Genomic DNA, 23,379 nt, shown 5'->3' with positions numbered 1-23,379 from the left:
CACGGCCTCGCGGAGCACGTGTCGCTCCCTACTTCCCTAGTCGCTACGCTAGGATGACGTACGAAATGGCGCAAGGGGCCGCCGGCGTAGTAGAAACGGCGACGCATGGCGGCGGCAAGCCGCACGCGGTGGTGGTGGCGTACCCGCCGCAGGGCCACATCATCCCCGTGGTGCACCTGGCGCTGCGTCTCGCCGTGGGGTTCGACCGGTCGCTGCACCACGACGACAGGAGGGGCTGCTTCTGGGCGACGACGTGTCGTACGAGCTGGTGAGCGACGGCCTCCCCGTGGGGTTCGACCGGTCGCTGCACCTCATGGGCGCGCTGTTCCACGCGCTGCCCGCGCACGTCGAGCAGCTGCTCCGCCGCGTCGTCGTGGACCCGGGCGCCACGTTCCTGGTCGCCGACACCTTCTTCGTGTGTCCCGCCACGCTGGCCAGGCGCCTCGGCGTCGCGTACGTCTCGTTCTGGACCGAACCGGTGCTCATCTTCAACCTCTACTATCACATCGACTTGCTCACCCAGAACGGCCACTTTAGACGCAGCGGGCATCATCTGCAGAGCCTCGCAAGGACACGATCACCTACATCCCGGGCGTGGCGTCCATCGAGCCGAGCGAGCTCATGTCTTACCTGCAGGAGACGGACACCACCTCCGTGGTGCACCGCATCATCTCCAAGGCGTTCGACGATACCCGCGACCCGATATCCGATGGGTATTTACTCCATTAGGGTCTAAATATGGACTAAACACACTACCCACGGGTACGTAAATAGACCAAACCCTTCACCCATCGGGTACGTGGGTATGGGTATGTTCCAGCAATCCCCGTACCCGTTTACCCATGGGTGAAAAATACCCGGCCCAAAACTAAATAAGCCCACCAGCCCATGTAAAACCCTAGGTTCACCCGCCGGTCCCGCTTGGCGACTTCGCTGGAGCCCTTGACCGCTCGAGGGAGGCTCAACGCCTGGCCTCCCGCCGCCGAAAAAATAGGCGTGTAAGTAAAGCGCGTCGTTACCTCATCTCGGCGCTGGCAGCCTGGCACCGCAATCACCACTCGCCAAAAAAACGCCGCCGTGGCAAAAAAAAAAAAAAACTACCCCTTTGGGCTATGTAATATAATGATTTATGATAGAATGACTTTGTGTGATGGTGTAATGTGACTGCTGGTTGCAGAAGATATTATTATATACTATTATTTGTCTAATTTTATGTGCTCTGGTTAGTAGTGGTTGCTGTTGAATTGTTGATTTTCATGTGCGTGAATAAATTATTGGCGGGTACGGGTGACCCGCCGGGTATGATTTACCTGGCCGGGTATGGGTCTGGGAAAAATTCCCCACCCATGACGGGTATGAATATTCTGGAGGTACCAATTTTTTATAGCGGGGATGAGTCTGGGGTGGCCATACCCGATGGGGATTTACCCATTGCCATCCTTAATCGCGGGCGACGTGCTGGCCAGCGGCGCCCGCTTCCTGTGGGTGATGGGCCCGGACATCGTCAGCTCCGATGACCCGGACCCGCTGTCCGAGGGGTTCGTCGGTGCCGCGGCGGGGCAGGGGCTCATGGTCCCGTGGTGCTGCCAGGTGGAGGTGCTCTCCCACGCCGCCATCGGCGGCTTCCTCACGCACTGCGGGTGGAACTCCATCATGGAGAGCGCGTGGGCGGGCGTGCCCATGCTGTTTGACAAAATGCACAGCCTAGTCATCATGCCATCACCCTGGCCGCTTTTTCACCGAAAACCGAACAACGAACCGAACCGAACCGAAACCGAACCGAATAGTCGGTAATTCGGTTTTTCGGTTCGGTTTCGGTTTTCAGTTCTGTGAAGTTCGGTGTTCGGTTTTGGCTTCGGTTTCTACGCCATACCGAACCGAAATACCAAAATACCGAGAAACTTGTTTTTTTCTATTGTTTATCAAACCTGATGGAGTACTGTGGTTTATTATCAAGAATGAACTGTAAATTTGTAATATTTGATTTGAGCATTGAATTGTTAAGTTTGTAACAATCTTGAGTCTTCACAAATAATATACTGTGCTGTACAAGTTTGTACTGTGCTGTGCTGTCAGTTCTAAGTCCTGTTTAATGTTTTCTTGTATCGGTTTATTCGGTTTTAACAAAAAACCGAATCGAAATTGGTCGGTTTTTTGGAATTTTAGCAAACCGATCGGGGTCATTTTCTGGAAATCAAAATTTTGGAAAACCGAAGAAACCAAACCGAACCGTCGGTTAAAACCGAACGCCTAGGCTGATCATGCCACGTCAGCATGAAAAGCCAACGTGGAGAAGTATGGACATAAATGATACGACGTACAAAGTTTATGGATCCAAAAAGCCACTTTAAAAATTGATGGACCTAACCGAAATCTCCTCACAAGTTAATAGACATTTGGTGCATTTAACTCTATAATAGTGGACGCAGAGCTGATGCTACTGGGGTTCATATCGCTGATGTTCGGCGTGTTCCAGGGCGCCACTCAGAAGATATGCGTCAAGGAGAGCGTCATGCGCCACCTTCTCCCCTGCCCGCTGCCGTCGGCGAGTGCCGGCGCCAAGTTCGCCGGCGCTCTGGGTGGCGCAAGGAGACTCCTGTCTGGAGGAGGCGCCGTCGATGACTACTGCCTGAGAAAGGTATTTTTGCTTTGGTTTGTCCGGCCCGTTGGATAGCAAGCTGTGTTTGCGTGGTTTCAGTTCTAGAGGCCTCTGGTTGGCCATGCCACAGGCTCCAAACTGCTCAGAGCACGGCCTAGAAGGGTGTTCCTTACTTTTCTTTAAAGAACGAGCGAGGTCAGGCGCGCACACACCACCAAGCAGGCACATGGGTGTGTCCCCTATGACGATGCCACTAAGAGCAAGGCAGCCACCTGCTGCCTGTATGGAAACTCAGAGCTAATCTACCGGCAACTCATATAATAATTAGTCTACTTGTTTGTCTCACAAAATATCTTGATTCATATGCATAAGTTGGCTGTAAGTTTATAACCCGTTTCTCTTCTTCTCTCTTTTCCACCTCAGCATACAGCCCCTTGTTGTACTTGCTCTAACAGGCTAGAGAATGCAAGATCATTAGATGGACTGATAATTAGTAACCTTCTTCCAAATTATGAGTCATTGATTTTTATATGGCTATATATAATTTTGCACAGTAGTTTCAATAGAAGTCATTGAGCACGTTTTAACTAATTAAGTGATAGTAATGGATAGTAGGGGCGGTTCATTACACTGATGATATTTTTGCCATTAATTAATTATGAGGTGAAGATCAGGAATAGTCAATGCGGGCAGTTAGATGTAGTAGTTGATTGGATGGAAAAGATGGATTTATGTAAATGGAGAAGTGATTTTCTTCTGATCGCCACTTGAATCAGTTGACATTTTGAGCGTTTGGCTAGTTAGGAGTGATTCTCTTTGGAGAAGCTGAAGCTGGAGCTCTCCCAAACGCCCCCTTAATTAATGTGTGCTAATGGCTATCACTTATTTCTTAGTGAGTGCTATAATGTTGGGAAAATTACATGTTTAAAACAATTATGGACCTTATTACTATATATATGTTCATGCTTTAATCTTCCTAATCGGTTCCGAGCAACATAGTTGGTTCAGGTTCTTCTAACTTCCTCCGACCTAGTTTATAAGACGTAGTTTAACTTAGCACAGTCTCTCAAGTTACACTCTGACCATCCAAATGTCTTATATTATTATGCTGTTTATGACTATAAAGTTACATTAATAGAAGAGCATGTTAAGTTATAAATCTAACAATGTCCTTTTTGTATTCTAAAATTTATAAATTGCTAATCAAATGATTGATTATAGAGTTTAGATATAGATATACATGCACTTATTATAAGCTGGGATGGTGGAGGGGGTACTTTCTTACACCGTCAAATATGGTACAACCAACCATTTTTACATTGACCAACAATACCTTAGAATGAAATATGGTTGGAATTGTTGGTTGACTTTATGTTTAATTTCATTGTCTCCAGATGTGTATATGTTGTCTAAATCATCAGTGATTTATTTCTAGAGGGGCTAGTCTTAGAAAACCAAAATAGAAAAATTAATTAATTTTGAACTCTTTAACTAGGTTAAACAAATCATATCATTCTAGATCTATGGTACTCATTTGCAGTAACATACATATTATTCCATGTTCCCTTACTATATTAATTAAGGTCCTTGAAATATTCATCTTTCATGCAGCCATCTTGTTATTGTACGACTTAAATATGCTCATTTTGAACAGGGAAAAGTTCCAATTCTTTCACTAGAAGCATTGCATCAATTGGACATATTTATCTTCAACTTAGCAGTTACACATGTGGTTCTCAGTGTTCTTACATTTGTCGTTGGAGTTGCACAGGTACTGGAACTTGCAGTATCGTATATATAAACGACCTACATTACTTTTCCCTAAAGATTGAATACTATTGTGTCATGTAGACAAACACTACTGGAAACCAAAAATTTCCTATCGGTAAAAAACCCGACAGAAAAAAGCAAAAACCAACAAGGAAAATAAAAAATATTTTTTCTGTCGATATACCGACAGAACTAAAGCGATTGGAAAATAACTTTTTTTTTTCTGTCGGTTGTATTATTTTACTGCCGGTTTACTATTTTTCTTGTTGGTGGGCGTCGACATGAAAATTGTGGGTCGCCAAGTCTAGAATTTTGCTTCTGTCGGTAAATGACGACAGGAAAAATATGTGTACCGACAGGGAATAAAATTTCCTGTCGGTGTTGAACCGCCAGAAAAATAAACTCGTACCGACAAGAAATATTGTTTTTTTCTGTTGACGGAGCCGCGACAGGAGAATTACAGTTTTTCAGTCATCCTCTCCCGACAGTATAATTATATCATCCTCATTTATTTATAATTTCATACAATATTTATGATAACATTATAAGCACAAACATGACATATGATTCTATAAGGTTTTCAACTAGAACACAAATATATTGCATCAATTTGTCATCATCCACATGCCATACATATAGATTAGATGCCCACGGTTGGCATCAACAGCCACAAATTAAGATGCCCATAGGTCTTGCATCCACAACTACATAATTAAGATGTCCATAGGTCTTGCATCCACAACTACATAAATAATAATTTCACAAAAAGCATCAACTAGTTGATTGTCTTTCCAAAAAACTGGCATCAACTTTACATATATGAAGAGAAATATTAGTTAGATTGCTACAGGTAGCAGTAGTAATCTTCTAGATGCTAACAACAGCCAGTAGGTAAACACATTCCAGATGGAAGCAAAGAGATTATTTGCCTTCAACATGTACTACCAATTAGCCATACATAAACAAAAATGTACCGCCAATTGTCTATCCTAAGGTGTACTTGTAGTTGTACCATAGATCTATCAAAGCATACACTCAGAACAAATCACTGATTTCAAATAATGCTCACAAAATTTATCATCAAGCAATATTACAGTCTTATAGAAGACATCTTAAAAAATGCTAATCTTATTGTTTCATTTAATATTTATTCATTCATAAGGAAAAAATCATACAATTCCCATTTGTCATCAATGCCACTCAACAATATTAGAAAAATATGTGCTGATATCAAGTCATGTGAGAACAGAATAGTGCTACCTATTTTTAGGGAATCAGATCTATAAAAATTAGGCAGTAAGTATAAGTGCATGATAACACATTGGTTCAAAAATTAGTTGAGAGGAGAAATCTGGAGTGATGTCAATTGAGTCCCGGTCCATGGGAATTGAACCAATGCAAATATCTACCTTACCATTAGTACTCAATTAATTCAATTTAAGTCTAGTAGCTATGCAAGAATCAAGATGAGGCCACTTCCTCACTGGTGGACTGCATGTTGCCATTTTGAATACCACATCAAAATTATAGTCATATAGTTGCCCAAATGCAAAAAATTGGGGGAAGCTAATCAGCCAGCTAGGTAATCTAGAGAAAAACTGCCATGCATTTTATAGAAAAGATAATAAGTTAGGCTAGCTGTACTCATAATTGCTTGCGCTGCTGCTGTTGCTGCAAGTTGTGAGGATGCCTCTGGAATTTTCTATCCTAGTCCTAAGCGTCGACAAAGTGCCTATAGTGAAGACATTAAATATTTCAGATTTTGAAAAATGGTTTGCCTATAGAAAAAAAACTATCAACACACATACTTACCATTGTCAGATCTATAGCAACTTTGCCTTGCTGCATCGCACTATCCTTCTCTTTATGTAGCCTTGCATTTTCTCATCATAGTTCTACATTTTGTTGGGCCAACACTTTCATTGAAACTGGATTTGATTGACTCACATTATTCTCCTTCGCAGCTGCTCTGACATCAGCTGCTCTAACAGCGCCATATCCTATAGCAAAGTGCCCATGGCTGGACAAACCACCCGACACATCGTACAACATCTTTGCATTCAACTCTTGCTCATGTTCTGGCCCTTGCTCTTGTTCCACCTCTTCCATATCCTCATGCTCTTCATGCTCCCCATCGTCTTCATGTTCTTCATGCTCCTGTGTAACCCTCTTAACCCCTGCTATATAGTCATCCTACAAGCAATTCCAAGTAATCATGTTGTGATGCTACCAGGGTACTAGCTTAATCCAAAAACAAGAAATTTAATTGTCCTTTAATTTGATATATATCAAGCCAAGAATGGAGTGAAAACACTGTTGGTATTTTAATCACTCTTGTTTCAGGGTCTAGACCATTTTAAGCAAATTACATCCTAAAAATAACTTACCTAGACTCTATGCAAATTAGAAGGTAGCACAAAATAAGATGTAACCTCTATATTACTAATATGTCATTGTTGATATACTATTTATAGATTAGAGTTCGAAGGTCAGGAAAATTGTAGTCAACAGAAAACAGGTTGCAGCCACAGCTACTTGCACATTTCCACAGGATAGGGAAATCCTTGAAGAAGCTTATGAGCAGCAGCCATACTGTCTTACTAACATTCTAGTTCTAGTAATCTTGTCTTACTGAATGCAAGCACACAGCCATAAGCCAACTTGATCATAAAAAGTGAACAAAATTGAAGTCTATCACTAGTAGCCATAACCATGACAAACAAATAAGCACTTCAAGCATTGCTGATAGTGAGACTGTGGAACAACCAAATATTTAAAAGTGGCATGCTTTCATATTACATGAAGAGACAAACAGGATACAACTGTAACTTCAAGGTTAAAGTTTAGCTTCATTTCTAAAACAAACTTAGTAGATATCAGGTACAATACCTTTTACACACATGGCTAACACATAGAACAAGTGAACAATGCAGCAAGTAATACCATAAGCATGATTTCTTAAGAGGTTTGGTCCTCTGCTAGAACCCAAGGCTTCAGTGACATTTCATAACCAAGATCAGGAGAAGCTCAACTGAAATCATTAGTCATGTATCCATTTCAGGCTATCATAGTTGGATTTCAAGAACTAAAATTTTTGTAGAAACTAAACGATTAATGTATGTTTTTCATAGCCAGACTTAGATTTACATACCATGCGTTGTTGTGCTTTGTTGCTGTTGATCGGACCACAATTACCACTGCTATCCACATTTTTCATGCCAGATTTCATTGCAGCAAATGCATTAATAGGGGTTCCCTTATGTTGTCCAAACCTATGTGCCTACAAATACAAATAGTTAATGAGCAGCATCAAAATAGACATGTTTACATTTGTATGCAAATATTAAGTCAAAGATACACATACACATAACATACCAGAACTTGTTGTGTCTCTATGAAGGGTCTAGACCCTCCGTAGTTTTGAGCAATATCATCAGAACTGAAGCAACATTCCTGTCCTATCTTCCATTTTGTCTTGAACTCCTCTGAGCACCAATAGTGACATAGAACCGGCCACACAATGTCATTGAACTAATCTAGCCTGATCACCTTGTATTGTTCATATTCAAGATCAATTGTGCGGGCTAGTGTATCATCTAAACTTTCACCCCTTTTTCTGTAGTATGCCTTTACACAATCCACGCAGGCTTGATACATGATGTCCCTCACCTTTTTCTTCAAATAGTTGTCAAGAACACGATCCGCCTCTGCTTGATCTTCTTCATTAACTTGGAACAACCGCTGCATGTGTACCAAGAAATTTTAGTTAACAATATGAAATGGAAATATGCTCTCTATGTTTATATGACAAAGAAACATGAATTGTGAAGACTGGTTAAGAAATTCAAGTTCTTATCTACAATGTATTAACAGTAGAATGAAGTCCAACATAGTTGTGACACATGAAAATGAACCTAACTAACAAAAAAACAAGCCTCTTACCCAAAATTTATATAGCACATGTTCCTCATTTGTCATGCCTTCTTTATTCACACTACCTAGAAAATAATCAGGCCAGTCTAGAGCTGGCCGCTCCCTGATCAGTACACCATCCTCATCCTTTTCTTGAAGCAAACCAACCTGGGTACTCTCTCTTGAGAATGACACCAAGTTGAGTAGTGTATCTGTAAGGGGGCTTGCAGTTGTAGTTGACATAACCAAATTGCCTGTACATAAATGACAGATGCTTTTATAAATAACTAAAAATGGAAGCTAACAGTATGAATTAGTTGGTAATTTACTCACGAGTCACCACTTGGATAAAGAGCCACCCGGCCAAATGGTGGAACTGGTTTTAATTTGGTTCTAGTCCCCGGCTTCCTTCCTCATTTTTTAGGAGGCTCTACTTCAGGAGGGGCAGCAGGTCTAGTCATTTGTGAGGATCCATTAGTAGTGGCTGTTCCTTGAGATGCACTTGTTTGGGTGGCTGTTTCTTGAGAAGCACCCATTTCAGATCCATGCCTCCTAGGAAGACGATTTTTACGTGCATGACAGATTCCATGAGCCATCTGCATAGGAATGATGAGTTAGAATATTGTATTCAATAGTATACATCAGCTAAATAGAACAGAACAAATGCATAGGAATGATGAGTTAGAATATTGTATTCTATAACACCAAGCTGCAGCTACATAACACCAAATTCAGATTTAATATCACCAAGTTCAGATTACAGAAAATAGCTGCAGAATACATAACACCAAGTCCAAATTTAATATCAAAATAAGGTATAAAGGGTACATTTTATCCTAGTGATACACAATAGCATTACAGCGCTACAAATTCATGACTAAAAATTCAATAATCATCATGATCATAAGTCTCTTCCTCTGATTCATCCGTTATTGCTTCATGCTCTTCCTCTGTAGTGTTACCTTATTCATCAATAGCTTCTTCATCATATTCCTCATCCTCAACTGTGGTTTTCTCTATTGTCTCTAAGTCTACCACATCAGTAATCTCATCTGAGCCCAAAGATACCAGAGAATCCAAGACTTCCCCCAAATCAATAACAAAGGTACCATCCAATCCATCCTTTTGATAGACATCATGTATTACATGTTCAGAACTCATGGACTCATCATTTGCACCATTAAGAGGTACACATCCATGAGGAGCAACTTGGTAGAGAACCCACCATGGAGATAGATCCTTATCCTTACATGGGTAAGATAGATAATAAACCTGAGTAACTTGACTAGCCATCACAAATGGGTCAAAACTTTTCAACCTTAATGCATGCTTGATCTCTACTAAGCCTAAATCTTTCGTACGCCTCAATCCATTAGGTGTTGGATCAAACCAGTGACAATAAAATAAAACCAATTCTAGTTTCAAACTGCCTTCCCATTCAATTTTTATGATATCTTCTATGACACCATAATACTCAAGGGCATTGTTGTTTTCATCATATGAAGTAACACAAACACCAGTATTGATGGTTCTTAACCCAAGTCTTCCCCTCTCATATTTCTCTGAACGGAATCTATATCCATTAACATCATAGCACCCATAGGAGGTAACTTGAGTGCAGAAACCATAAGATAACTGGCATAGAACATTGTGAATGCTAACTGATTTCATGCCCTGAAACAAAAAAAATCTAAGTTAAAGTTCTTTAGCATTTTTTATTATTCAATATAAACATATTAACAAATGGATAAGAGTATTACTTTCTATTTGAACCATTCAAAAAAAATTGGCCCAAACTGTTTGCCACAGGCATTTTTCCAACCATTTAACCTTAAATCACGAAGTTGCTGTTTAGTGGGATCAGATTGGCTCTTCCACTCCTCTTTATCAAATTGTCTACATGTAGAAACAATACTCAACTCACATCAAAGGTGCAGGTTATTTGGGACAACACTACTCAAGTAGTTTGTATAACTTACATGAAGAAATCATCCATCTCAGGTATGTTTGTTACTATGTACAAGAAAGCAACCTTGTACTCCTCATTTGAGAGGCTACGGATACCCCTTGGGCTGATACATCAACCCGGGGCATTTAAAAATTTCAAGGTCACATGCACCTTGAAATATAGATGAACCATCATCATATTGTGGCATCTTGTTTCTAATAGAAGGTGCACTAGATTTGAAATATAGACTAAGAAAATTTGTAGCCTCTTCAACTAGAAATGCCTCAACAATGGCAACCTCAACAAGTGCCTTATTTCTTACTTTCTTCTTAATTTTCTAGATAAACCTATGAAATAAGAGAACATATTACAAATAAAAAACTAATGGGCCTTATTTGATATGTAGATTTTTTTCTAGATTTATCTCTCATATGGATAACTCCAATGGGCTAGAACTGGACCTCCCAATCATGCCTCATAAGGTAGATGGATGATCAGATGTTGCATAACATTGAAGAATCCAGGATGGAATATCTTCTCTAATTTGTAAAGAAGAACCACAACATTCTGTTCCAAAGAGCGAGCAACATCTTTACTAAGTTCTTTGGCACACAATTATCGATAGAAGTAACTAAGCTCAGCCAAAGAGCGCCATACATTATCTGGTAGAAACCCACGGAACACAATAGGAAGCAATCTTTCAATAAAGATGTGGTAGTCGTGACTTTTTAGGCCAAGAATCCTCTTATGTTGCAAGTCCACACCACGCCTAATGTTGGCTGCATATGCATTAGGAAACTTCAATTCTTTGAACCATTGGAAAATGACTGGCTTGTCATCTTTGTCAAGGCAGAATAGAGCTCTAGGCCTGTCCCACTTCCCATTATTCTTTGGGACCAGATGGAACGAAGGTCGGTTACAAATCATAGCTAAATCCAGCCTAGCTTTCACATTATCTTTGGTCTTACTACCTATGTCAAAGCATGTGTTCCATATGGTTTCACTCACATTCTTTTCATTGTGCATCACATCAATATTATGTGGAAGAAGTAACTTAGAGAAATATGAAAGCTGCCTAAAGCAAAGTACATGTGTCCAATTATGCAATTTACCAAAGGTGTCGTCACCTGCAAATCTGGTCACATTGGCCTGGAGTTCCTCCCCTATCAACCTCCTAGGTGGCTCATCCAACACCCTTGTGTTCTTACGAAATGCATTAGCTTGTTTCCTAAACACATGATCTATAGGCAAGAAGCACCTATGATAGTCAAACCAACAAGCCTTATAACCATTATGGAGTTGGAAACCTAGGCAGCCATATCCACACGGGCATGCCAATCTACCATGGGTGCTCCATCCAGCGAAGACCAATGGTATGCTGCCTTCATTTTGAAGCTACGTTTTATGGAAGCATCAATTGTGTCAACCCCTTCCCACAGTGTTTTAAATTCATCAACTAAGGGCTACATTAGAATGTTCAAGTTTTTACTAGGATGCTTAGGGCTAGGAACACAAGGGCAAGAAATATATACTTTGGCCTTAAGAGTGTTCCAGGAGGTAGATTTAATGGCGTCACAAAGACTGGCTAGCATGAGTACGGGGCAGCATCTCTACCAAATGGTGTGAAACCATCAGTTGCTACAACAAGCCACACATTTCTTCTATCCCTTGCAAACTCTAGAAAGTCTTCATCAAATTGTTGCCAAGCTTCTCCATCACAAGGGTGCACCATCTTACCAGACGTTGATGGACTAGGTGCCCTCATTAGCTTGGCTGTATCCACATACGCATACAACCTTTGCAGCCTCTCTGTGATGGGTAGGTACCATAGAACTTTGCGTGGAACCTTTGTTCGGCAGCCTTCCTCATACCGGTTGGCACCACAAACATCACATATCTCTTTACTTGCGTCATCTTTGTAGAAGAGCATGCAATTGTTATAACAAACATCAATTTTCACATACGGCATGCCAAGACCCTGTAGTAGTTTCCTTGATTGGTAGAAGTCATTAGGTAAATTAGAATCTAGAGGAGGAAGTTCATGTATTATGCCTATGATATCATCATATTCAGCAATTGACATGTTGTGTTGTGACTTTATGGCAAGCAAGCGAGCCACAACAAATAACCTAGAGTGCGTGGTCTTCTCATGCACCAACTCACTTGCACTATCAACCATCCTATAAAAAGCTGTGGCAAATGGTGTTGGTTGCTCATCTACTTTAGGTGGATTGTCCCCAACTAGATCAATCAGCATTTGATCCATTCCATCAACCTCATCAAAACCCTCCCCATTTGCTATGCTATCACCTTCATCAAGCCCAATATGAGTCTCCCCATGCTCTATCCATGTTTCATAGCCTTCCCTAAAACCATGCTTGCACAAGTGCATCTCTATAGTATCCCTTTTGAGGCTAAAATAGTTTCGGCACATGGCACAAGGACACTTGATGGTGTCATTTGTAGCTACCTCCATATTGGAAAATGCATGGTCCAAGAATTGAGTGGCTTGATTAATCCATTCACTAGAGGGCGCATTACCACGCTGCCAGCCACTATACATCCAAGTGCGGTGTGACATATTAACTAGCTGTATTTGAAAGATTAAAATTAGTAGGCATCACATTGTTTTTATGTTGTAGTGTTTTAGAAAAAACAGGATAAACACACAAAGTAACAAGCAGATCCATAGAGCACCTCAATCAAAGCACACAATATCAAATTTAACCAAGCACATCACTGTTCTACTGATTTTTTGACACATTAACTAACCATCAACAAAAATATTCATCTATTAAGATTAAAAAAGAGTGAACTAAAGCTACATGCTTCTCCATACACTATGTGTAACCCTCAAAACATAGTGCTAAAACCCTAGTTCATTTCCATTGATACCTCAAACATATTGCAGATCATATAAATTGTACATTTTACTTATTCAATAGGCCAATTAACTGCAACAAAATGAGAAAGAAACAATGCTTACCCTTTGAGGTGGAAGTAGCAAAATCTGAGTTGATGCTATAGGCTGCTCCGGCTCCTTCACTAGGGGCTACTTCAGCTTCTTTGCTATGTTTCTCCTCCACCTAGGGCTCCACCATAGGCTCCTCTGACTATAGATTCATGGTCACAAACACCTCCACAAGCAGATCTAGGGATTAGGGTTATGGGTTTCAGTGACTTGGTCGTGAGATTGAGGATCCCATGAACACAGCAGTAGTAGAGACCGAAGAAGAGGATAATACCTCAAATGTAGCGTAGGGAGCGAGCTGCCGCCTTAGGTCGGAGCGAGGGCGTTGGGGAGCAGCATGGCGACGCGCGGCCGAGCGACGCGAGAGAGGGGCGGCGTGAGGAAGAGAGCCGGCGTGGAAGGGAAGACACGACGCGAGCTCGCGAACTGGAGTCGTAGCTTCACGGGGTCACGATGCAGGCCTTAGGAAGTATGCATTCGGGAGTTCTTTTATTTTTTTGTTAACCTAAGTCATGGGCTTCACGTATGAGCTGTGGGCCTTCACGTACGAACTGAGGCTAGACTAGATGGTTTTGGGTTTTGGCTTGGCGTCGGATGTCTGGACTGGCGGCAAATTTAGGCGCATTGGATTTTTTCTTATAATATTCCTGTGTGTTAGAAAATATACCGACAAAAAAATATGGACCGACAGAAAATAAATAAATTTTACTGTGTGTATCAAATATACCTGTCGGGTTCATAAACCCGGGGTCCCTTGGGAACCGGCTTCCACGCCAGGGCTCGGCCCAGGAGGACGGCTTCTTTTCTTCTGGACCGGCCCGAGAGTCTAAGTTCAACAGACCATAGCACTTGCTTCAGGCCCTGGCCACCTGCGGCCCATCTTTCCGATCGGAGCACTAACTCTGGCTCAGGCCAACTCCGAATGGCCTCTCTGATCGGAGCGCTAGCGTCAGGCCCCGGCTGCCTTCGCACGGCCTCCACCCGGAAAGTCTGACCCGAGGACCACCTCCGACTTCATAGAAAACCCTGCCCATCACTATTCTCCGACTGGCGCACCAGAGCCGACTAGGGCCATTCGACCAGGGGCGCCCGCTCGGATGGAATCAGAAGGCATACGAAGGAAGGCAAAACAGGGCTCGCAAGTCAAACCACGGCACCAGGGACCATACCCTGCGACACAGTTCTTTACAACCGTCCTGCCATGAACAATATTGTAGGTGCCAACATTTACCTCTACAGTAGTGTAGGCGCCGGTCAAAACACCCATACGGTAAGACCCCCCATGTGCCTCTGGGCATCAACAGTATTGTGGGCGCCAGAATTCACCATAGAGAAAATTTTGTATTTGGCCCTAAAAATAATGCTCCTTTCTTATTTGACATGGAAACTGAAAATCTTTCTTATATGTCCTGAACTCGAGTTTTTCTTTCCTATTTGACACTTCCGTCAGTGTGGGTTGTTAACGGTGTCAAGTCCTATGTGAAAAGTCTGTTTTACCCCTAGAGTTTTTTACTGGTCCTGGCATTCCATGGTTAATATCTACTCGCTACTTTTCAGTTTTTGCTTGTGTTAAATAAATAAAGGATCAAACATCATCTTATATAATTACGTATAATTATATTCAGTTTGAAATTAATTATTTAGATACATGAATAACAACAATAAAATAGGTCTCCAACAACATCCAATTTGAAAATGACATGCAGCAGAACAATAGCACATTTATTTTAGAAAACTCACATGTTCAAGATAAATGCAATATTTAGCATCCATGATCACAATAATAGTCGAGATACATTCATGTTCTCATGCACAGAAACATTTTCATAGGATTGCATCCATTACAGACATCTAACACAATACACATTTAGGAAATTTTCTCATACAAGAATCACAAACTCATCCTTCTTTTGCTTCTTGTGCTCAGTGCCGGACTACTAGGCTGAAGTCTTTTGCTCCTCGTGCCCATTGCAGGGCTATCAAGCTACGACAAAAGATTCTTTGTAGCATTTTTATCTACTTCTTCCTTCCTCCTTTTGCCTTTTAACTTGACAACAACAGCTTGTGGTTTATCTTTGGATGAGGGAAGCTCAATTGAAAGTGGTTTAGGTTGATTTGAACCACTTCTAGACCTATACATGTTCATGTTTATGAAAACATTATTTGAGATATATTCGATCTTTAAAATCGCTGGCTAAAGCATTTAGCGGCAAGTTTCCCCAGCCGCTAGAAACGATATAGCCGGATATAGCGTCCGCTAATTCATTTAGCGGTTTTGTAAAATACATGTCACAAATCAGCGAAAAAAGCAGCGAGAAATACACCAGAACAGAGGACTACCGAGAGAAGAAGAGAAGAACTTGCTTGCTTGTTGCTCCCATTGGTACAGAGTATCAAGTGCTCACGCTGAGGGACTACCTGTCGCACTTTGGCAGCCAAAACCAGCGGCTACGTGGCGAGCTCAGCAGCAACACATCGCCGCCGACAGCCCAGATTAGTGCCATGGCGAGATGGTCGCTGTGGCTATATTTGATATACATTTCGGTAATAAAGAACTTATAAATATATTGGATATACATTTCATATAGAAGGGGCTGGAAAATGCAAGCATATAAAGTTGACCATGGGAATTTACTGTTAGATAGAACTGCTTGCAAAATTAGCAAACTAACCATGCAAAATAAATTCAGATTTAGTATAGGCTACCTTTTTTATGCTCCAGAGTTAGAGGAACCGTGCTTTCCCTTTTTCCTACTTGTAATCTCCAAGCTTATACTACAAAAAAGAAGAGAGTTTGGTACTTAGAAGTCACCATTAGCTTTCTATTAGTAGAATATTTATTCAAGTTTTTATTAATTACCTTCCTGTTGGTCTAGAATTAAAGGCAGCACCCTTTCTCTTCTTACTAGCTGTGGGTTCAGGTTCCAAGTTTTGACTACAGTAATATTGAAAGTACTAGGATGAGACACCATGAATTGGAATCTAAATACAGAAAGTGGAAATTGAGCTAACCTTGGTGGAAAAGTCATAGAACGTGTTGGTGCTTCATCCTCCATTGGCACAATGGAACTCTCTGTTGATTTGGTAACCTTCTTCCTCTTTTTCGGTGTTCCTCTACATAAGCAAATAGATAGTAAAGAATATGATCTAATTAAAAAAATATGCATAGAAGATGAAATGTACCTAAGAGTTTTCATTGCTTCAATATATTCTTTGCTGCCCTTCCTGTAGTTGTGCCAGTGATGCCCATATTCCTTACAGATAGGACATTGGTGCTGCCCTTTTTTACCCTTCTTGTCACTACGGCCTTTGTGTCTCTCGGTTTTATGCCTACTAGCTACAGACATTAGTAGTGGTCCATACATGAAGAAGCCATGGGTAGATTTAGGCCACTGTGTCTTGTCAGGAATAGCAGGGATTAATGCACTATAGGCTCCTCTAAATTTCTCAATGGAGTAGTAGAAGTCAACATATTTGTCAATAGGTGCATTAGGTAGTGCTGTAATGAATGCAAGGGCATGTTTGCAAGGAATGCTAGAGACTTGCCATTGTTTGCAAGAACATGTTCGATCAACCAAGTTCACCACAAACCTAAAGCCGCTGCCACCAAATAAGGTAATTTCAGCCACCTCTTCTGAGCATTCTGATACATCCAAGTTCAATTCTCTACTCTGTTCATTTAGCTTCTTAATTATGTGGGGAAGAATGAAGCCATCTAATTTCTTTCCAATTTTTCTCCTTTGGTTCCACTTAATCATAATTAATTGTCTGATCTTATCCATCAAATCATCCAAATTCATGGACTTGTACTGCTTAATCCAATTGTTGAAGCTCTCCGCCAAGTTGTTGGTCACATAGTCCACTTTGCAAATTGTTTTGAATTGACTTCTAGTCCACAACTTCTTGTGACATCTTAGGTAATCAGTTGCAGCAGGCTTTGCTTTCTCTATCTCAGCCCAATGCTTCTTAAACAAGTATGGGTTCCATGAGTAAGCTGCTGCCCAGAGGTGATCATCAAACACCTTCCCACGGTACCTCTTTTTGAAATTAGTCACCAAGTGAAACATGCACTCTCTATGCTCTACCTGTGGAAATACTTTAGTAACAGCTCCCATGATTGCCTGGCCTGCATCAGTGCTTATTGCCAACCCCGGAGGTGACCCAATAGCCTCTCTAAGCCTACTCATGAACCAGATCCAATTGTCATTAGTTTCGAAATCAAAAACTCCAACACAAACAGGATACAACCAACTATGTCCATCAACTGCACAAGCACTAGCCAATTGCCCCTTGAACTTGCCTGTCAGGAAGGTGCTATCTATTGCCAAGTAAGGTCTACAACCATTAAGGAACCCATCTATGCAAGGTTTCATGGCAAAAAAGAATCTCCTAAATCTAAATTCCCCATTTACTATGTAATGGTCAATAACTACTTTGCTACCGGGACAAGAGCTCTCAACTTATGCTTTGAAACTAAACAAATTATTAAAACTGCTATCCCAATCACCATAAAGTTGTTTCATTGCTAGTTGTTGACCCTGATATACCCTCTGGTAGTGGATGCTCACCTTGTGGTGTTCTTTAATTTTCTTTTGCAATGCTGTTGCTCCCAAAGTAGCATCTTCTATCAGAAAGTCCTTCACCTTCCAACATATCCAATGTTTGGTAGCATTCTTTATTCTCTTCTTCCTTCTAGTGCTAGAACAATCATGAGCAAAGTTATTCATCTTCACCTACAAACGCATTCAAGATAGCTAGTTAGTAAAACATAACATTGTCATACTACATGTAGTAGCAACTAAAAAAATTATTCTTACCATAACAGTGCATTTGTCCGTCGTGGTAGATGCATGTAGCCTCCATGGACAATTATCCTCCACTTTCCTTGAACAATAGGCTCTGAACCTACTTTTTGAGCTTTTCTCTGTGTTGAATTCAAACTCATGTTTGATTGCATGTTGACAAAGAGCCAACTTGAACACGTACATGTTATGATAAGTAGTGCCTACTTCCATAGGAGGATCTTCTTCATCGAAATCAGCAATTGGGTGATGATTTACTTCTTCATATGGCTCATCCTCATCAGCCTCTAATTCATCCTCATCCTCAAACTCCTCCTCTGAGCCATCCTCAGACTCATCCTCTGAGCCATCCTCAGCCACTGCTTTTTCCTTCCCTTTTTCAGAACATCCAGGCACATCTACAACATTCACAGGTACAATGTCCAAGTACATGATCTCCTCATCAACACCAACATGTTCATTCTCTGGTAAAGGATTTCTAAGGTAATCATTGTCATCCTCCTCTATATTGTTTGCAGGCTGCCCTTCAACATCAAACTCCCACTTAGTGATAGGCTCAAATTTTTTTGAGGGATCACAATAAGCGACAAACATCTCTACAACTTTCTCCTTACTATGTACATCAAACATAGACATCAAATCCTGATCTGATTTTACTACTGGAAAATTCTTAAGAACATTATCATAGTACTGAACATGTGGGATTTCTAAGTAGCCTGGAGGGTACTTCTCTGTAACTGAGTCAATGAAATCCTTATAATTCGACAGATCTGAGTCAACAACCATCTCAAAACTAAAACGTTTGACATCCTTTCTAGCCTTTTTGCGATTGCCAAGCAAATGAATTTTCAATAGAAAATTAGTAGCTACATCCATCCTGTGAAAGCACAATAACGTCATGCATGAGAACTTCTTCAACCTATGGCGAACTTTGTACTACTAGAGTTTGTTCTTAGAAATGAAATTCGACAATTTTGACTCACCACTAGAGTTTTGTTTCTGTCATTATTTCACACTTCTATTATGTAATTTCCTTTGCCGCTGAACAATAGGACAAAGTTGCTAGTACTCAGCCATAAAAGGCTGCTCGTTTACAAACTACTGAAAGGAAAATTAGCATATTGGAGAAGGCTGTGGAGCTTAATCCAGATAGTGAGGAATTATTGCTTTGCCTTCTGAAGTCATATGGCAAGAGGGACATCACTGAGACTCTATTAGCATGGATTCCAAATCTTCTTCCTTAGTTTAGCTAGAAGTGGGGTTAGTGGATATATTTTTTAATCTGTGCCGATTTGAGTGGCAGACAGGACATCGGGAATTAGCAACTGGGCTATTTCAGGCACAAATGGAGTTTAGCTTATTCGCCCCTCCTCTGTATCTGATGACAAGCAGTAAGCAAAGGCTCTTTGAACACTTCTAGAACAGTGGCGGTGCCAGAATAGGGGAAGATGGTGCTCTTGGATGGTCTGAATGGTTAGCAAAAGATGAGGAGAGTAGACAAAATCTCAAGATGGTATTCTTCTTACTTTCTTGCTTATATAAGCTATGATTATCCTCTTCACACAACAAAAAATTAGTCAAGACATTCTTTCACTGGAGATGTGTTCAAACACAAAGTTAATATATTGTATTAATGAATCTTTTTCCCCCATAACATAGTGCATATGTCATGCATGTAGTTCAGTTTTTGTTGTCGAAACCCATTCCTTATTAGTCCCTACTAATTATTTTGTTCATGTCATGTGCTGGAGTATTGGTTGTATAGTGTTACTTCTGTTTGTTTTAACTCTTTGCAAACATATGTCAATCTAAAGTAGTGACATACAGAGCCAAAGCCAACAACTGTCTATGTAATTTTTCCTCAGTTATGAACTTTGACATTATTATTGGTCAGTGAATTCACCACTAATTCTTAAATTCCAGGACATCCACAAACAGTCTGAGTTGGCTCGATAGAATTTTGAGCTTAGAGATAATAAACTCAAGATCTCAATAAACTCACCCTGCAGGGAGTTGGTGCTGTGTCCTGGATGTGCCGCCTTCCACTGTGGCCGCGATGCCCGTCTCCATGGCCGCAAGTGGCGCTTCCGTGGCCGCATCGTCCTCCTCCGAGGCCGCACCGCGCGGCAACGAGATCGCGCCGCCCGCCACCAACACCGCACGGGGTGCTTGCTTGGCCGCGCGAGGCGCGTGCTTAGCCACGTCGCCTGCCCCTGTGCCCGCGTCGCCCGCCTCCAAGCCCGCGCCGCACGCCTGCTTGGCTGCTCTGCCCCCCCGCTGTGGCCGCTCCGTCCTCCACCTCCATGGCCGCGCGGGAAGGCTGCTTGGCCGTGCGTGTCGCCTGCTTGGCCGCGCGGACGTCCATCATGGTTGCACCGACCTCCGCCATCACCGTGCGGGCTACCTGCTTGGTCGCGCGGACCTCCATCATGGCCGCTCCAATCTCCGCCGTGGCCACATGCGGTGCCTCCGTGGCCGCGACGCCATCAGCCAAAGCCGCGCCACCCTCCCCAGAAGCCGCGCTGCCCTCCCTAGATGCCGCGCCGCCCTCCGCCTCCATGGCTGCGCCGCCCTTGATCTAGGGTTAGGGGAGGGAAACAGCCTGTACGACCATGACTCGAGACGAGTCCAGGTTACAAACTACCACGGCGGACTTCATTTTCTTTTCTTTAGTGACAGGGCATTATGGTCTTTTTGCGTTGCCTCAGTTGGACAACTGACGATGTTTCCTCACTGATCTGACAGAAGTGTCAAGTAGCTAACAAAAACTCAAGTTAGGGACGTATAAGAAAGATTTTTAGTTTCAGTGTCAAATAAGAAAGAAGCATTATTTTTAGGGCTAAATACAAAATTTTCTCTTCACCATACTAGGTGAATGTGGTAAAGCCATGCCTCTAGTCGGCGAGACAACATTTTTGCAGGTACCGACGTCCTCCAATCTTGAAGAAAGTAGCTCAACCTCCCACATGTACCTGACATTCTGCAGTGACATCAACAGTATTGCGGGCGCCCACCATTATCCCATCCCCATCGGCATGGGCAACAAGGACTAGAAACGTCCGTACTCACTCTCCCTCTCACTTGTAAAGCCATCCTCTTCTTCTATAAAAGGGGATGTGCTCCCTCCAAACACATGCAGTTAACCCAAGTCGACTTCTTCAAGTTCAGGTTCATTAGATCGATAGCTCGCAACCCCTCAAGCACAAGCTAGGACACTTCGTTCATAGCATAGCTCCTATCGATCTTGGCCCTTTCGATCGGACCAACTAGACACCCATCTCTCTCTCTCTCTCGTTTGTAACCCCACTACAGACTTCGAGCACCTAGGCTCTGGAATAAAGTCACCGACCGACCCACACTGGACGTAGGGCACGTTGCCTGAACCAGTATAAATCCCGTGTCATTGAGTGCTAGGCCACCTCCGATCACAACGTGCAGCAAAACTACAAATATTTACTAGTTGGTCACTTTCTGTACCGACAGTTGGCGCCATCCGTGGGGAAGACGCTGTACGTTCAACACTTTTTTGGTAATCGGATGGCCCATTTTTCTGCCACCTCTGCCGTGGCGGGCTCAAGTGATACGATTCGCTTCGGCTCGGTGGAATTTCCCGCACTCCCGCCCACCGGGATGCGAGTCCCACCTGTCTTCGAGCCTTCCTAGGCCTTCCGCTTCAGAAGCCTAGACTTCATCACTGATTGGCTCGACGTACTCCACCTCCATGAGGAGGCGCACGTTCCAGCACCTATCGAAGGGGCGCCCTCCATCGACTCTGGGACGCGCGACATCGACGGCGCGGCATCTGAGCTTCTATCCGAGCAAACTCTCTGCCCAAACCTCACTATAAGTAATATGCGTACTGCTACTTACTCTTCATTTACTATCCCCAATCGAGCACCCAAAGAGACTATGTCGTCCATGCCACAAACACCGCACGATCGGTTCCCCTATGGCCCCGCGTCCTCTGCGGATACGTACGCCCGGGGACTCCGAAGGGTGCTGGCACCTTTCCCCCTCACATCCGAATTCGTGGGAATGGCAGGCCGCGCTCCTGCCGCTTCCCACGAACCCTTGGATGGTGAGGGCGTGAGCGACGATTCCAGCGTCGGTGACATGGCACCACGCCACTGTTCGTCCCGGGAGTGCGCCATGGCGGACGCTCTGGGACAGCCGCCAGTGGTTGTGGAATCTGCATAGACTCACACCCCTTTGAACCCACGTGCAGAGGCCCTCACGTCCGCTCAAGCGCACACCGAGGAATTGCGACAACGGCAGCAGAACCAGCCGCCGCCTACGCCGGCTCAGTCGGCCTAGCATGTCGCGCCCTGCGCACATGGCCTGGTGGGTGGCGCCCGGGCCGTGCTCGTTAGGTCCAACGTGACATCATGAATGAGGGAAACGATGTCCCACAATTCACCCAGGCTGGCCAGAATATCGCTGCGGCAGCAATGCTTCTACGTGGTGTTCCCGAGCCCGTCGACCCTCAGGGGCGGGCAGTCTACCGAAACCTCTGGGTTTTAGTAGAAGCCACCGCCGTCTAACAGGCGGAAAGCTCCGCGTCACGACTCTGACGCGAGCCCTCTCTCCCTACTGGGGGAACAGGGACGCACTAGACGGATCGCTCCGTTCGCTCGCTGCTACAGCCGCTAGGACTGGCTCGGAGTGTGGTAGTCATGCCATGGTCTGACTGGGCGCTGGCTCCGCACCTACCATCGGTACACAAGTGGCCCGATCCACACCAGGACACCTGTAGCACCATTGGCGACCGGCATCGGTCCCAACATAATAACGCTATCCACCATATGGTAGCAGGTGCCATGAATCCTGGCCAAACCATCGAGGGAACCAGCGAAACGTGCCCTAGGCGCAGTCGCCGACCGGACGACCGGAGCCCCAGCCCCGAGGGACCAGGGCCTCAGGCCTTCAGTCGGCGCATCCAAAAAGCACCATTCCCGCAGTGTTTCTAGCCGCCCACCAACGTCACCAAATACACTGGGGAGACAAACCCAGGCATTTGGCTCAAAGACTTCTGGCTCGCCTGTCAGGTCGGAGGAGTGGATGATGACTTCTTCATCATTCAATATCTTCCCATTTGCATGGGGGAACATGTTCAGGCGTGGCTCGAATTCCTTCTACACGACAGCATCCATGACTGGGCGGACCTCAAGATGGTCTTCGTTAGGAATTTCTAGGGGACGTACATCCGACCGAAGAACTCCTGGGACCACAAGAGCTATCAGCAAGAGCCCAGCGAGTCCCTGTGGGATTACATCCGTAGGTTCTCCTAATGATGCAACTTCCTCCCTGATGTCGTTAATGCAGATGTCATCAACGCATTCCTCTCTGGGACAAACTGCGAGTCGCTTATCCATAAGCT

The 23,379-nt window shown here is 43.4% G+C and overlaps 2 pseudogenes; both read left to right on the top strand.

Annotated features, from left to right (window-relative positions):
- The window catches only part of LOC136543641 (MLO-like protein 1), a 63,279-nt pseudogene that overhangs the window by 6,543 nt on the left and 33,357 nt on the right, over positions 1-23,379 (top strand).
- Positions 66-729, top strand: LOC136542884 (UDP-glycosyltransferase 86A2-like; annotated as a pseudogene).

The sequence above is a fragment of the Miscanthus floridulus genome, chromosome 3 (assembly GCF_019320115.1).
Source record: "Miscanthus floridulus cultivar M001 chromosome 3, ASM1932011v1, whole genome shotgun sequence".
NCBI classification, from domain to species: Eukaryota; Viridiplantae; Streptophyta; class Magnoliopsida; order Poales; family Poaceae; genus Miscanthus; species Miscanthus floridulus.
Note: the sequence above shows the minus strand (reverse complement) of the source record. Positions and strands in the feature narration are given on the sequence as shown.